This window comes from Psammomys obesus, unplaced genomic scaffold (genome assembly GCF_907164565.1).
Source record: "Psammomys obesus unplaced genomic scaffold, mPsaObe1.curated_primary_1811, whole genome shotgun sequence".
Taxonomy (NCBI): domain Eukaryota; kingdom Metazoa; phylum Chordata; class Mammalia; order Rodentia; family Muridae; genus Psammomys; species Psammomys obesus.
The window spans coordinates 12,652,046-12,666,680 of NW_026585626.1; positions in this window are offsets into that span (position 1 = coordinate 12,652,046).

A 14,635-nucleotide genomic window follows, 5' to 3' on the forward strand; every position below is an offset into this window, starting at 1 on the left:
CCTGACTTTTAACACATGACCCTCAAACCAGAGCACAGACACACTCTTCAGAATGTGCAAGAGACACACATGGAGTCACTTATTCTGACATGTGACCCTCATCACGGAGATTCATTTTGGACATTCCTGCTTTTCATGACTTTGTTTCTGGGTATTTAGAAGTTCCACAGAATTTTCTGGTTCATGCCTTGAGAATGCTAGGTCTGAAATATATAGTTCAACTTCCTGTCAGTTTGATTTGTAAAGAAGCCATTGCATTTTGAGAAGCAGTTCCCCCTTTCTCAGTGTGCACATATTTCCTGGCTGTGTGACTTCTTTGTTATACAAGTTGATTTATTCAAGTACCAAGGTGATAATATTCTTGAATTGGTACAAATATTGAATTAAAAGAATCAATCAAATGTATTTATGGGGAAATTTGAGTTAGAACAAGAAATTGATGGAAACTTCAAGGTCTCTGTGGTATTAAACATTTCATATTCATGTTTCATATGGAAGAAGTATTACATAGCTTAGAATTAATTTGGTGAGAAGGGAGCATTTTCCTAACATACTTTTCCAAAGCTCCTTTGTTAAAGAGGCCACAAAATACTAGGCTTTCCTGTGCAGGTTAGGAATAAAGCAGTCACACTTAACTATCCCAATGACTATGTTGTCATTATTCCTAGGAAACTCATTTCTATAGCCAGATTATATCTTAGGTTTCTTCAATAGGTGCTATCAAATTTTATTACATACATATATCTTTAAATAATTGCATTTTTATCACAGCATTGTAGACACACAAGCTTATCCTCTGGGTAGTTCCTGTTGTACAGTCTTATCTCAAATATTGACTCTTGTTTATTTCTTTTCCTTGTTTGTTGGTAGTAGAAAAGGCATTGGCAATGGCCAGTGCTGTACACACATACACAGGTAAGGTGACCTAATAATGTTTCTCACAAGGGTGCACATAGCTTCTTTATTTTAATCTAGTTGCTTTTCCACTTTGTAGATTCTCAAAGCAGTCTGGTCAGAGCTTCCCCTTGTTTGCCAAGAAGATGATATTTCAACTCTCATATTTTTTGTGAATGACTTTCTATTTGAATTTTAAGGCTGGATGTTAGTCTCAGTTTTATCTCTTCAAGTTGGAGATGAAGAGAGGACCGCCATTTCTTTAAAGAATTAATTTGGTTTGTAAAAGTATATCTCATGTGTGGAAATCTGAATTCAGCCAACAAACATACACTGAATGGCTCATTAAATGATCTATATTGCCCGCCTGTGTAGGAGCCCAGAGGAATATAAGAGAAGGCCTCTGTGCTCAGAAATCATGAAAGATTTGCACATATACATCAAACTAAAATTCAAGGCACTATAAAAGAGAACACAGAAGACAAGAGTGTTAGAGTGGGTCATTAACACAAAGAAAATAAAATATCTGTCAAGGCAATGTATAATAGTGGAACTAACACTTGGGAGAGACTCTGTAGTGGAAATGGTATGGCTAGACAAAGAGAGGAGAAAGTATAAATATCCAGCATGGTAGGGGACACAGAACCTCCCTATAAAATGACTCATTACTTAAATATTTTTCCATCATAGAACAAACTCCAAGAAAATGTCACTTTACACAAGAGTCAAAATATTTAAGATGTGACTCCACTGATACTCAGTTTTCAACAGCACTGAGAACAAAAAAGAAGTTAAAAGGTGGACCTCAACAACAACAGAAATGTCAAAAAGCCTACACACACTTGGAAAGTGAACAACTCACTACTAAATGACAGCTGGATCAGGGAAGAAATAAAGAAAGAAATTAAAGTTTTCCTGGAAATCAATGAAAATGAAGACACAGCATAACCAAACGTCTAGGACGCAACGAAAGCAGTGCTAAGAGGAAAGTATGGAAGAAATTCAAACTTCTCATTCAAGCAACTTCATGGCTCAGCTAAAAGCCCTAGAAAAAAAGATGCAGACACACTAAAAAGAGTAAACAGCTGGAAATAATCAAATTCAGGACTGAAATGAGTAAATTAGAAACAAACAAAACAATTCAATGAATCAATGACACCAAGAGCTGGTTCTTTGAGAAAATCAACAAAATAGACAAGCCCTTAGCCAAATTAACTAAAAGGTATAAAGACACTATCCAAATCAACAAAATCAGAAATGAAAAGGGGACATAACAACAGACACTGAGGAACTCCAAATGATCATTAGGTCTTACTTCCAAAGCCTAAAGGCAACAAAATTTGAAAATCCAAATGAAATGGATGATTTTCTTGATCAATTCCACTTGCCAAAGCTGAATCAAGACCAGGTAAATCAATTAAAAAAATAGTCCTATATCCCCTAAGGATATAGGTCATCAAAAGCAGTCATCAAAAGTCTACCATACAAAAAAGCCCAGGGCCACATGGTTTCAGCAGAGAATTCTACCAGACCTTCAAAGAAGAGCTAACACCAATACTCTCCAAACTATTCCACAAAATAGAAACAGAAGGAACACTGCCAAACTCATTCAATGAAGCTACAGTCATGTTGGTACCTAAACCTCACAAAGACCTGGAAGGGTTAGACTAACTTTGTAACCTGTATGTCTTCTAAAGCCTATAGTTTTGAGTTTTATGTCCAGGTAAAGCTAAAGCCTCTTAGTACCTTTCCAGAGAATGGAGAAATATGACCCTATCTATGAGGACAGACAGGAAAAAAAAGTGAGCAAGCAATGACCTTCACTCAGAAAAAAAACAAAACAAACAAACAAACAAACAAACAAAAAAAAAAACGACCAGACCCTTGTCTTCAAGATAATGTTTCTGAGCAGCCAACCTAGATGGCCTCAGTCCTTCTGAGTAGCTCCTGACCTCCAGCCAAAAGCCTGAAGCCCTGATCTTCAAGGATGAGCTAACCACCCCCACCTTCAATTGCAGCTGCATCCACACTTGGCAGGACTGGCCAAGCTTGAGCACCTAAGACTAACCAATTATCTTACTTTATAGCTTCCTCATCCAATCCTAAATTGCCAAAACTGCAACTTCAAATTTCCCGCACTTTTTGTTTTAAAAACCTAAGGCCTTTGTCTCCCAGTGCCACTATTTGCTGGCCGGCAGGGGTGACCCCATTGCACAATGGTTAATAAACCTCTTGCTTTTGCATGGAGTCATGGTCTGTGGGAGTTTCTGGGAAGGGCACAATCTTGAACTCCTTAGTTGTGAGACTCCAGGTCTTACAGACCCAACAAAGAAAGAGAATTTCAGGCCAATCTCCCTTATGAACATTGATGCAAAAATACTCAACAAAATACTTGCAAACCGAATACAAGGACAAATGAAGTGACCAAGCTATATCCCAGGCATGCAGAGATGTATGTAAATCTATCAATGTGATCCACCATATAAATAAACTGAAGGAAAAAAAAAACACATGATAATCTCCTTAGCTGAAAAAGGCATTTAACAAAGTCCAGCATCCATTCATGTTTAAAGTTTTGGAGAGATCCGGGATACAAGGCACATACCTAAATATACTAAAGACACTATACAGGAAGCCTATAGCTAATATCAAACTAAATGGAGAGAAACTTAAAGCAATCCCACTGAAATCAGAGAAAAGGCAAGGCTGCCCACTCTCTCCATATCTCTTCAACATAGTTCTTGAAGTCCTTGCTAGAGCAATAAGACAATTAAAGGAGATCAAAGGGATACAAATTGGAAAAGAAGAAGTCAAAGTATCACTATTTGCAAATGATATGAGTATGCCTGAGTGACCCCCAAAATTCTATTAGGGAACACCTACAGCTGATAAACACCTTCAGCAAAGTAGCTGGATATAAAATTTACTAAAAAAAAAAAAATCAGTAGCCTTTCTGTATACAAAAGACAAAAGGGTTGATAAAGAAATCAGGGAAACAACACCATTCACAATAGCCACAAAGGACATGCAGTACCTTGGTATGACCCTAACCAAGCAAGTGAAAGACTTGTTTGAAAAAAATTTTCCAGTCTCTAAAGAAAGAATTAGAGGAAGATATCAGAAGATGGAAAGATCTTCCATGCTCATGGCTTGGCAGGATTAACATACTAAAAATGGCCATCTTACCAAAAGCCATCTACAGATTCAATGCAATTCACATCAAAATACCAACACAATTCTTTACAGACCTCAAAAAAAAAATTCTCAACTTCATTTGGAATAACAAGAAACCCAGAATCACTAAAACAATCCTCTACAATCCTCTACAATTGTCTGGAGGGACATCCATCCTGATCTCAAGCTGTACTATAGAGCAACAGTACTAAAACTATGTGGTACTAGCATAGAAACCACTGGTGGATCAATGGAATCAAACAGAAGACCCTGAAATAAATCCACACTCTTATCGAAACTTAATTTTTTACAAAGATGCCAAAACCATTCAATGGAAAAAAGATAACATCTTCAACAAATGGTGCTGGTCTAACTGGATGTCTACATGTAGAAAAATGCAAATAGATCCATTTTTACCACCCTGTATAAAACTAAAGTCCAACTGGATCAAAGACTTCGATATAACACCAGACACACTAAACCTGTTAGAAGAAAAAGTGGGGAAGAGCTTTGAAATCATTGGCACAGGAGACAACTTCCTGAACAGAACACCAACAGCACAGGCTCTAAGAGCAACAATAAAGGGAACCTCATGAAACTGAAAATCTTCTGTAAAACAAAGGATACTGTCATCAGAAGAAAAAGATTGCCTACAGATTGGGAAAGGCTCTTCACCAATCCTATATCTGACAGAGGGCTAACGTCCAGAATATGTAAAGAACTCAAGAAGTTAAACAGCAACAAATCAGTTAATCCAATTATAAAACGGGGTGCAGAGCTAAGCAGAAAATTCTCAGTAGAGGAATATCAAATGGCAGAGAAACACTTAAAGAAATGCCCAATGTCATTAGGGAAATGCAAATCAAAACGACCCTGAGATTTCACCTCATACCCATCAGAATGGCTAAGATCAAAAACTCAAGTGACAACACATGCTGAAGAGGATGCAGAGAAAGGGGAACCCTTTTCCCTCCTGGTGGAAATGTAAACTTTTACAAGCACTTTGGAAATCAATCTGGCACTTTCTCAAGATCCAGCTATACCACTCCTAGGCATATATCCAAAAAAATGTTCATGTATACAACAAGGACATTTGCTTTCCCATGTTTGTAGCAGCTTTATTTGTAATAGTCAGAAGCTGGAAACAACCCAGATGTCCCTCAGTTGAGGCATAGATACAGAAATTGTGATACATCTACACAATAGAATATTACTCAGCAATAAAAAACAAAAAACAACAACAACAAGGAAATAGTGAAATTTTCAGGTAAATGATAGGAACTGGAAAAATCATCCTGAATGAGGTATCCCAGAAGCAGAAAGACACACAGGGTATATACTCACTCACATGTGGATATTAGATATATAATATAGGATAAACATACAAAAATCTGTACACCTAAAGAAACTAATCAAGAAGGAGGATTCTAAGATGCTCAATCCCCATTCAGAAAGACAAAGAGGATGGACATTAGAAGAGGAAGAAAACACGCAACAGGACAGGAGCCTATAACATAGGGCCACTGAAAGGCTCTACGCTGCAAAGTATTAGAGTAGATGCTGAGACTTATAGTCAAACTTCGGGCGAAGTTCAGGAAATCTTCTGAAAGAAGGAGGAGATAGAAAGACCTGGAGAGGCCAGGAGCTCTACAAGGAGAACAACAGAACCAGAAAATCTGGGCCCAGGGGTCTTTTCTGAGACTGATACCCCAACCTAGGACCATTCATGGAGATAACCTAGAACCCCTGCACTGATGTAGCCCATTGCAGTTCAGTGTCCAAGTTGGTTCCCTAGTAATGGGGACAGAGACTGTCTCTGATATGAACTGATTGGCCTGGTCTTTGATCACCTCCCCCTGAGGGGGGAACAGCCTTACCAGGCCACAGAAGAAGAAAATGCAGCCACTATTGATGAGACCTGATAGACTAGGATCAGAAGAAAGGGGAGGAGGACCTCCCCCATCTGTGCACTTGGGGAGGGATATGAGTGGAGAAGGGGGAGGGATGGTGGGATTGGGAGAGGATGAGAGAGGGAGCTATAGGGGAGGATACAAAGTGAATAAACTGTAATTAATAAAAAGAAAAAAAAGAAGTTAAAAGTTTCATTTAATAAATTTTCTACCACTCCATATCTTAACTCTGTGGCTTATGATTTTTATAGTGGTTAACTGCATTAGCAAGGGAAGGTGCTGGAATGATTTTTTTCCAAACGTCCAACAGTTCATTTTCTCATGAAAACTCAGTAGAACATTTTCTTCCATGACAGTGCCCTAAACAAGGCCATGTCTTTCTCCTTCTGTTTCTCAGAGCACCCTGTAATGTTTTTACTCCTCATTACTTCTATTGAGGCCATTCTTTATCACCCTCTATCTTGCCCAATATTATGTGTATGCTAAACATACAGTACCACTAATTGTGCCAAAGACTGTCTAAGTTTTATATTCCCTATCTCTTTTAATCCCCATCAACCTGTATGTTACTTTGTTTTTATATGCATACATGTCTAGACTGGGAAACCAATGCATAAGAAAGTAAACAACCTGAAAGAGATCACAAAGCTGTTATGTACAAGAGAAGACTCAGGCACAGACATTGTGGCAGAATGTCTGCCCTCGAACATTGTACCACCAAACTTGTCATTCATTCTTGTAGTTAACAAGTCACACATTATTCCCTCAAGGGGTGAGAGTTCAGTGGAAGAGACATGTAAGTAAATAAGCAATTACCAGTTGTGACAAGGAAGGCAATAATAAAGGTACAGCAGAAAGGGATTGGAGGGTTGCTCAGTGGTAGAGTACTTGCACAACATTAATGAGGATCTATATTCCTTCCCCATCACTGTTAAAACCCCTAGGTAAAACACTAAATAGCATCATCAAATGCAGCCTGTATCTGGTGCATCAGGAATACATTGAGAGGAAATTAAAAGAATGGGACACAGATGGCGAGACTTTGATGTTGTTGTACTTTTATTTACATTTCTTACATCTCTTTCTTCCTTCTCCACTCCAATCTCTTCCAACAACCCAATACTGGATAGCAGAGAAAGGAGGCTAGTGGGGAGATAAAGTGTTGTTTTTCTTAGCTACTTCCTGCCAGTTAGGGTCGTTAGTTCCTTGTGGAAAGCCCAGTCTTCATTTCAGGATATCTCTAACTTCTCATCACACTTCAACAGCAATCAGAATCAGCATTGGGGAGGGACACCAGCAACGTTTTTTCTCAAAGCTCCCTTTCTCTCTCTGTGTACCCTATTTTTTTAATTGGTGAAGGTCTTTTCCCAGTCTGTATGCTGTCATTTTGTTCTGTTGACATTGCCCTTTGCCTTATAGAAGCTATTATGTTCAATGAGGTCCCATTTATTAATTGTTGATCTTAGAGTATGAGCTGTTGTTGTTCTGTTCAGCAAGTTATTCCCTGTGCCAATGAGATCAAGGCTCTTACCCAAATTTTCTTCTAACATATTTAGTGTGTATGGCTTTATGTTGAGGTCTTTGATCACCAACCCTACATCCAACAGCTGGCTGATAGTCAGAATATTAGAAGGACTCAAGAAATTACACTCTCATAAAACCAAGTAAACCAATTAAAAAATGGGGTACAGAACTAAAAAGAAAATTCTCAACTGAGGACTATCTAATAGTGGAGAAACACTTAAAGAAATGGTCAACATCCTTAGTAACCAGGAAATGCAAATCAAAACAACTCTGTGATTCCATCTTACACCCATCAGAATAGCTAAGATCAAAAACTCAAGTGATAGCACATGCTGGGTAGGATATGGAGAAAGGGAAATATTCTTCCATTGCTGGCAGGAGTGCAAACTTGTACAACCACTTTGGAAATCAATCTGGTACTTTCTCAGAAAATTTGGAATTGTGCTACCTCAAGACTCCACTATGCCACTCCTGGGCATATACCTGAAAGATGCTCCACCATTCAAACAGGACATTTGCTAAACTACGTTCATAGCAAGTTTAACATAACAGCCAGAATGTGGAAACAACCTAAATGTCCCTCAACTGAAGATGGATACAGAAATCGTGACACATTTACACAATGGAATACCACTCAGCTATTAAAAACAAGGAAATCATGAAATTTGCAGACACATGTATGGAACTAGAAAAGATCATCCTGAGTGAGGTAACCCAGAACCAGAAAGACTCACATGGAATATACTCACTTATAAGTGGATATTAGCCATATAATACAGGATAACCATACCACAATCTACAGACCTAAAGAAGCTAAATAACAAGAAGGACCCTAGGGAGGATGTTTAATTCTCATTCAGAATGTCAGATAGAATAGTGATAGGAAGTGGTTGAAAAGAGGGAACAGGATGGGAGCCTACCATAAATGTACTCTAAAAGAGTCTACCCAGCAGGAGATAGACACAGATGCTAGCATTCACAGCCAAACTTTGGGCAGAGGTCAGGGAGTTCTAGAAAAGAGTGGGGGAATAAAAGGACCCAGAGAGGACAGGAGCTCCATACAAAGACCAATAGAGCCAACATACCTAGGCCCATGAGGGTCTCCAGAGACTGCTGCACCAACCAAGGATCATGCATGAAGATGACCTAGAACTCCTGCTCAGATGTAGCCAATAGGCAGCTCAGGCTCCATGTGGGTTCCCTAGGAAGTGAAATAGGGGTTATCTCTGACATGGACTCTGTTGCCAGATCTTTGGTCACTCCTCCCTGGTGGAGAAGAGAGGGGTGATTGCCAGGCCACAGAGGTAGAGAATACAGGCAGTTCTAATGGGACTTGATAGGTCAAATGGTATGGGAGTAGGGTTCCTCCTTTCTGAGAACTAGGTAGGTAAAGAGGTAGAAAGAGGGAAAAAGGGTGGTTCTGGGAGAATATGAGGGAGAAGGCTACAGTCAGGATGTAAGGTGAATAAATTATAAAAAAATAAAATTGGAAAGAAGAAACAGAAGAAAAGTTGCTGAGCAAGCCAGTAAGCAGTATTCCTCCATGATCTCTGCCTTGAGTTCCTGCCTGGCTTTCTTTGATGATGAACTCACAAGCCAATTTATAAGCCAAATAAACCCTTTCCATCTTCAGTTTGTTTTGATCATGGTCTCTATCACAGCAGCAGCAACAACAACAAACCAAAAAAAAAAAAAAAACCAAAAACAAAAAAACAAAACAAAACAAAAAAAACTAAGACAGTCTCACTCTTGATTTCTTGTTGCATGCCCTGACATATCTGAGCTATGGAGGCTTGTAACCATGTAGAGTTATTGACTGATAGCATTGATCTAAGCATTGTAATCCAGAACTTAGATTTATTAAACTATTAATTCTACCTAAAAATCTCTTCCTCTCTATACCCCGTGTGTGTGTGCCTGTGAGTGAATGCACTTGTATACATGAGAAACACACACACACATGGGGGAGAGAGGAGAGAGAGAGAAAGAGAGAGAGAGAGAGAGAGAGAGAGAGAGAGAGAGAAGGGAAGAGGTGAATATATACACAAGTAAAGGCCAAATGAGGACATCTGGTATGTTACTTCATTATTCTTTCTCTAATTTACTGAGTCTGACCACTCACTAAGCCTCAAGGTAGCTTGGAAGCCAATAAAAATAGCAACCTTTCTGTCTCTGCCCCCACAGTGCTGGATAACAGGTTTGTGGGTTACCATGTCCATATTTATACATGGATTCTAAGAAACTGAACTTGTCTTTGTATTTACAAACGTACTCTCACAAACAAGCCATCTCCCCAGCCACAGTGTCCCTTTATTGTTAAAAATTAGGAAATTAAAATTGATAAAGAAAAATTGATCTCTTTATAGTGTGGTCAAAGGAAAGGGAATATTATTGCCTTTCCACAATACCTATGGTCATTATTCTATCTAGAGAGTGCCATGTGCCTATGTATGTGCAAATTTAACAATAAGATATGCTGCTGTTTTACCCCAGGGCAAGAGGACCTTAGGTTATGTGTTGTGTTGTTTTAACAATTGTTTTATTTTACTTTACTTTTATTAGTGTTCTGCCTCTATGTATATCTATGTGAGGATGTCAGATCCCCTAGAAGTGGTATAAGTTGTGAACTGCCATGTGGGTACGGGGATTTGAACACTGGTCATTTGGAAGAGCAGGAAGTTCTCTTCACCACTGAGCAAGCTCTCCAGCCCCCTCACCACCCCGCAACACCATTTTCAGTGAATTCCAGGCTAAGAAAAATGATGTCTCAAACAGCCACCATTTTGACAAAGAAAATAAGCAAGTCTTGGGGTATAGGCTCTCCACTCATACCATTACTTTGACAGATCAGTGCAAGCCTACTTTGACCTAATTTTTGGAGATCAGTTTCAAGATCTAGCCTCCATATTGCTGCTAAACACACCAATTTTACAAAAAAAAAAAAAAAAGAAAAAAGCAGGTCAGAGTCTCATGGCCAAAGGGTGGACACAGATATGGACCCAGTGCTTCTTAGCAGAGAGAGCTCCTAAGTACATATGTCACTGTGACATGGATATAATCTCAGTTTCAAGGAGCTTAATCTGTTTTGGAGAAGGTAGATGGAGATGTGACTCATATGTACAAAACCATAGTGAAATAATTTCTGACTATACGGAATGACCACAGCCATGGGCAAGATGTTGGAAGGCTGTAAGACCACTGAAAGAAGGGCAGAGCATAATACAGTGAAATGAGGAGGACTGGGAAAAATTCATAAAAGATCTCAAGAAACATTGTTTAGAGTGCTAGTTTGGAGTAGTTGCCTATTTACATTGACCTGAGTGGAATCTTTGCCAACATTTACACATTTTCCCACTTTAGACAGAAGTTCACTTGCAAAAAAAGGCATTAGGAAGAATCTATCATTTCCAGAAGCCTGTTTGGAGACACAAGGCTGGCAGCTGGTGTGATAATGAAGCCATTTCAATAGAACAAATCCCATTACTATTAATATTAAGCAGCCAGAGAATGATTCATGAAGCTCTTTTGAAAATTCAAAAAGCACTTCATCAAAAGGAGTGGGAGGAGAAGGAAATAAGCAGAAATCATGTCAGAATTTGATTGTTGTTGACTCTATTTACACCAGAGCTGCAGCTGCTCAGGCTGACTGATGCTCAAGAACGCTAATTTATTGCACAAACAATAACAACCAAATTAATTTTGGGCGATAGAGAAAAATCTAACACAAGATCCTAAATGCAGATTATTTTGATTGATTGAGACTTGCAGGACACAGGACTGGTTTAATGTTAGAAGATAAGCTGAAGTGGGTAACAGGGGCAGCAAGAGGAGTTTATGGGGACATTTGGGAGCCCTCTTGTGTTCAGCATGTCTGCCATGTTCTTAGCATGTGGCACGTGGCTGTTCTTTGTTGTCTCTTCTCTGTTTGGTTCATAATTTTTCCTATTTTGTTTTGAAAAGTATGTGTCCCTCTTTCTTCTTATAAGAAAGCCTTTGCCTGTATCCTTTTTTTTTTTTTTTTTGGCATTTGGTTCACTTTTTTTTAAATTTAATTTTATTTTTTTCTTATCAGTTACATTTTATTAACTCTGTATCCCAGCCGTGTCCCGCTCCCTCATTCCCTCCCAGTCCCACCCTCCCTCCCTCATCTCCACCGTGTCCCTTGCCAAGTCCACTGATGGGGGGGGGACCTCCTCCCCATTCATCTGATCCTGTTTTATCAGGTATCTTCAGGACTGGCTGCAAAGCTCTCTCTCCTCTGTGGCCTAACAGGACTGCTCCTCCCTTGGGGGGTGGGGAGGCCAAAGAGCCAGTCATTGAGTTCCTGTTAGAAATAGTCCTTGTTCCCCTCACTATGGGAAACCAATTGGTTACTGAGCTACCACAGGCTACATCTGAGCAAAGGTTCTATGTTACATTCATACATGGTCCTTGGTTGAATGACAGTCTCTGAGAAGACCCTGTGCCCAGATATATTTGGTCCTTGTGGAGCTCCTATCCTTTCCCCATCATACTAACTCCCCTTCTTTCATGTGATTCCCTGTACTCTGCCAAAGGTTTGGTCATGAGTCTTTGTATCTGCTTTGAAAACACTGCTAGTTAGAGTCTTTCAGATGCACTCAGTAGACTCCTGTCATACGTTCAATGCACATCCCATCTGTCTTTCTAAATGAGGATTGATCATCTTACCCCATGTCTGTTCTCTTGATTATCTTTTTTAGGTGTATAGATTTCATTATGTTTGTCATATCTTATAGGTCTATATAAGTGAGTATATACTGTGTTTGTCTTTCTCCTTCTGGGATATTTCACTCAGAATGATCTTTTCTAGATCCCACCATTTGCCTGCAGATTTCATGATTTCCTCCTTTTTGATTGCTAGGTAGTATTCCATTGTGTAAAAATACCCCAATTTCTGTACCCATTCTTCCGTTGATGGACATCTGGGTTGTTTCCAGGTTCTGGTTATTACAAATAAAGCTGCTATAAACATGGTTGAGCAAGTATACCTTTTGTGTACTTGAGCAAAGTTTGGGTATATACCCTGCAGTGGTATAGCTGGGTCTTGAGGAAGCACTATTCCTAATTGTCTTAGAAAGCGCCAGATAGATTTCCAGAGTGGTTGAACCAGTTTACATTCCCACCAGCAGTGTAGGAGGGTTCTCCTTTCTCCACAACCTCTCCAGCATGTGTTGTCCCTTGAGATTTTCATCTTGGCCATTCTGATGGGTGTAAGGTGAAATCTCAGGGTCGTTTTGATTTGCATTTCCCTGATGGCTAATGAGGATGAGCATTTCTTTAAGTGTTTCTCTGCCATTCGATATTCCTCTATTGAGAATTCTCTCTTTAGCTCTGTTCCCCATTTTTTAAGTAGATTACTTGGTTTGCTGCTTTTCAGCTTCTTTAGTTCTTTGTATATACTGGATATTAGTTCTCTGTCAGATAAAGGGTTAGTGAAGATTCTTTTCCAATCTGTAGGCAGTCGTTTTGTTTTGATGACGGTGTCCTTTGCTTTACAAAAGCTTTTCAATTTCATGAGGTCCCATTTATTCATTGTTGCTCTCAGAGCCTGTGCTGTTGGTGTTCTGTTCAGGAAGTTGTCTCCTGTGCCAATGAGTTCTAGGCTGTTTCCCACTTTTTCTTCTAACAGGTTTAGAGTATCTGGTTTTATGTTGAGGTCTTTGATCCACTTGGACTTTAGTTTTGTGCAAGGTGATAAATATGGATCTATTTTCATTTTTCTGCATGTGGACATCCAGTTGGACCAGCACCATTTGTTGAAGATGCTGTCTTTTTTCCATTGAATGGTTTTGGCTTCTTTGTCAAATATTGAGTATTCATAGGTATGTGGGTTTATTTCTGGGTCTTCTATGCAGTTCCATTGATCCTCCTTTCTGTTTTTATGCCAATACCATGCAGTTTTTATTACTATTGCTCTGTAGTACAACTTGAGATCGGGGATGGAGATACCTCCAGATGATCTGTTGTTGTACAGGATTGTTTTGGAGATTCTGGGTTTTTTGTTTCTCCATATGAAGCTGAGAATCTTTTTTTCAAGGTCTGTAAAGAATTGAGTTGGTATTTTGATGGGGATTGCATTCAATCTGTAGATTGCTTTTGGCAGGATGGCCATTTTCACAATGTTAATCCTACCAATCCATGAGCACGGGAGATCTTTCCATCTTCTGAGATCTTCAATTTCTTTCTTCAGAGATTTGAAGATTTTCTCAAACAGGTTTTTTACTTGCTTGGTTATTGTCACCCCAAGGTACTTTATGTTATTAGTCTTTGCCTGTATCCATTGCAGGATGTTTCTTTAAGTTGTCCTGGTTAACTTTTCTTTTCTTTTCTTTCTTTTTCTTTTCTTTTCTTTTTCTTTTTCTTTTTTTTTTTCTTTCTTTCTTTTTTTTTTTTTTTGGTCAACTTGACACAAGCTAAAGTTAGCTGAGAAGAGGAACCTCAATTGAGAAAGTTCCTCTTATCAAACTGCAGGGGCAGTTTCTTGAATAATTATTAAAATCCAGACTACTGGTACTGGGTGATATAAAAAAGCAGGCAGAGTGATCCGTGGGCCATAGGGAGCAAGCTAGCAAGCAATATTCCTCATGGTCTCTGCTTCATTTCCTGCTTCCAGGTACTTTCCCTGGGTTTTCCTTATTTGTAAGGCAAATAAATCACTTCCTTTCCAATTAGCTTTTCGTCCATTTTTTTCATCACAGCAATAGAAAAGTCAACTTAAGACATGAAACTAGAAATAACTACTTTAAAGGATCCTGGGCACTACACTAACTAGTTCTATAGACCCAACAGCATCCATGCAAATACCAGGCTCTAAATAATACTATTGTATCCTTCTGGTCTTTTTAGGACTCAACTGACCTTAAATTTAAGGCTGAATCTTGTTTTCTTTAGGAAAATCAACCAAAATAACCCATCTGTTTTTCATTAACTTTTCGTTCTCTACTATATTATGGCTCTTTTATGAGATGAATCCTGCTTGACTTTCTTCTTTCTACATAAAATGGCCTTGTGGAGTCCTTCTTCTCCTTCTTCTTCTTCTTCTTCTTCTTCTTCTTCTTCTTCTTCTTCTTCTTCTTCTTCTTCTTCTTCTTCTTTGTTCTTTTTCTTCTTCT